Raw genomic sequence first — 3,433 nt, 5'->3', positions numbered from 1 at the left:
AATTAAAACACATTTTACCCGCGCACGACGATGCGACAAAATAGGTGTCCTCCCTAGGCAAAATTGACGTTCCGGACGCGTTGGCGCAGTCCGTTTCGTCATCCGGGGTCGCTCGGACGACGTCGCCGACAATCAGGTCAAAACGCGTCGAAATTCAAACTTCACAAAAAATCGACCTGCGATCGATTGTTTCAAAAATTTCATTCGAGTCTTCGACGGGTAACAGTGCAAGCGATGTGAATTATGGCGATCGGACGTGTCGACTCTCCGAATTGCGAAGTTTGTGCGCGCGGGAGTGCGAATTGTGCAGAAGGCCACCCTAAGGCTCAAAAAGGTCCTATAGGGGTCCCTTTTGGGTTTCCTCATGTTGGTTTCACCCTTCTAAATGCTAGAAGTCGATACCACACACTTGGAACCACAAAAGAGGACGGAAATAGGTCGAACTAAAACGAGGCGGGCACCACTTCTAAGGTTCTAAGATAATCGCAGGAAGACCCCTAAGGCTAGATCCTAACTCCTACGAGAAAAACTAGACCTCACGAAAATTGAGGTCAACAGGCTCCACTACTTAAATTGTCCTTTTCTATGATTATTGTATTTTCAGATGTACCAATTATATTATAGTAGTTATTACATGGTCGTTTTATAAAAAAGGTCATATATATACGCTGAAATCTATTTTGGAGAGGACTTTTTGATATTCTTAATAGAATTTGGAATTATCCTTATTCTCTGTTTGTTGCAGTTTCCAACATTTGCTATTACTATTTTCAAAGAATACAATAAATGAACATCAACTGTGGCACCATATTAAAAGTTAAAGTGACAGTAGAAGTTTGAATTGTCTGCCTCGCACATTTTGATTAGCCGACTCTCCTTTAGGGAAAAAATTTGCGTACATAAGACGTAAGCAGCGCTGCGTGCGATATCCAATTAGAGGAAGACACATCAGCTTCGCCGGCCCCACCTTAAAACAAATAGACTTTTTACCGCGCGTGACCTGCGCGAGACCTGTCGACCCGTCCCGTCATTGTAACATCCATGTAATCCCGATGTAATCTCCGCTGTCAACCCCCTGTAAAGCACTTGTAAGCCCTATGTAACCCCGGTGTAATCTCCGCTGTCACCCCCTGTAACGCGCATGTACACTGGATGTAATACCGGTGTAACCTCCGCGCTCACCCCCCCTGTAACACGGTTGTATACTAAATATAACCCTAGTATAACCTCTGCGGTCACAGCCCTAAACTGCGCGTGCACACTGGATGTAACTCCGGTGTAAGTTCCGCGGTAACGCCCCTGTAACGCGCTGTCGGCGCTAAAAGGAGGGGGGGTAAAGTTAAAGGTTTAAAGGTGGCTCAAAGCGAGTGCTTATATTTTTATGGTAATATTGCTGTTTCTTCTAAATTAGTTGCCGTAATAATTATTTCGGAAGGACGTTTAATTTACATACTTTTTTTTTTTTTTTTTTTTTTTAAAATTTTTTATTTTTTTTTTTACCTCATATTTTAAAATATGAAATCAAACTGACCTCATATTTTTCATAGTTTAAATGAAAGAGCGTTGTATCTATCCCGAGATATCTATCCCGAGAGATAAACACAAGACTTGAGAATGATGCTCGATCAAATAAACTAAGAAAACATATGACATCCGTTTGGTCCGCAAAACCGTTTTATTTGCTGACAAGTTCCCCTATTTAATACAAAGAATTAAATAGGGTTTATTTTAGGTTGGGTTCGGAAAAGCTTCCTATAAGGGCAAATCCTTATAGTTAATTACATCTTAAATGACCAAAGTCACCTAAGAAAACTCTCGATAAAAATCAGGAAATACTATCTTCAAAGAAGTCAAAAGAATGGGACTTTTCAACGAAATCGAACGAAGATGTGTGAAAGGTGAAAGGCTCAAATCTGGAACATTGTTGAGGAATCTAAGTGAAAAGAAACTAGGGGAGGTCATAGATCCAGAGGCGAACCTCGATCACTTCCCAGTCTATCCCATGGTTTGACTTCAGTTTCGAGAAGAAATTATTAAAGTGTTTCATCCTGCCAATTTTATTTAATTAGGGCTTATATTTACGTGACATAATCACACAAATCGCCTGCAAGACATGAGGGTTTACATCGTATCGGACGACAACCTCGAAACCTAGAACGAGTTAGGGCTTAAATTGCACAGTTTGACTGTGCAAAGGCCTAACAGTGCAAAGGCCTAACAGATAAAGTCAGATAAAGTGAAGATTTATTTTGCGCTAGGCAAACAACCTCAAAATCCTATGACTTATTGTTTAATTTTTAGGAAAAAAATGGTTTTGCTGGGGAAGACATGTTCTGCTGTTGAAGATGATCGTGCTGCCCACCGCGCTAGCTCCAAGCTCCCCGACGTGACGAGTTTAAGTTTTCTGGGGTGTCCAGTTATAGTGTGAAATCAAACGGCCCTATGGTTGTAGTCCTCTAAACATCCTATATAAAAAAGAAACATGCTTAAAGCTATATAATATAAAATGTGTAATGCAGGAATAAACAAGAGAATGCATGTGGAACAATAACAAGTAGAAACAGGAACAGTATAATGTACTATACAGGAAGAACAGTAGTAAGTAGAAACCTGAATAATATAACATATTGTATGGTACGGTAGCAGGTAGGAACAGAAATGGTATAACATGCTGTATAGGAAGGGCAGTAGCAGGTAGAAAACAGGAATAATATGACATGTTGTACAGTACAGTAGCAGGTAGGAACAGGAAGGAAAATAAAGTACTAAATAAAGTACTAAAAAAAATGTAAAGCAAACATGTACGCCCGTGAGATCTGATGTTCCTTAAGTATAGCAAGCCTAAACGCATCTCAAAAGCAAAGTCCGGAAGAAAACATCATCCAAGAAATCCGAAGAAGAGTGTAACAACGACTCGTGACAGAAAACTCGAGAGAATCAACGAAAAAAAGACTCAAGTAAAAGAAAATCCTAGGGAAATCTCCAAAAAAAAGGAAAAGTAACACGAGTGCTCTGTCCTAAAGCTTCGATAAAACAAAAAAAAAATTCGGATGAGGGGGACCGCAAGCACTCGTATGGGACTAGGCTCAGCTGTATATTTATTCTCGAGGGTCCACGAAGGCTACTCGGTCACCCGAATAGATAGAACCCGCTACTCGTCTAAAATGGTGTCTTGACTCTCACTTAGTGGGCTATTTCTCAGCCTAAACAGGTATTCGTCAGGTGGACAATCAGTTTTAAAGTGTGTTATGTTTTTTAACATGCATACAAATTTTAAACATGAAAAGAAGAATTATCAATTTTGTTTCGTGGAAAAGTAAATTTTTTGCTTAAAAAGAGTTTATCAAAACTTATATTTATTACTTTTTTTTTTAGAAATTTTTGTTATCCATGAGTCAATTACACTGTCGGGCATGGGACTGTCAATCACCTG

The sequence above is a fragment of the Phalaenopsis equestris genome, unplaced genomic scaffold, assembly GCF_001263595.1.
Source record: "Phalaenopsis equestris unplaced genomic scaffold, ASM126359v1 Scaffold000002, whole genome shotgun sequence".
Taxonomy (NCBI): domain Eukaryota; kingdom Viridiplantae; phylum Streptophyta; class Magnoliopsida; order Asparagales; family Orchidaceae; genus Phalaenopsis; species Phalaenopsis equestris.
This window is presented reverse-complemented; position numbering follows the sequence as displayed.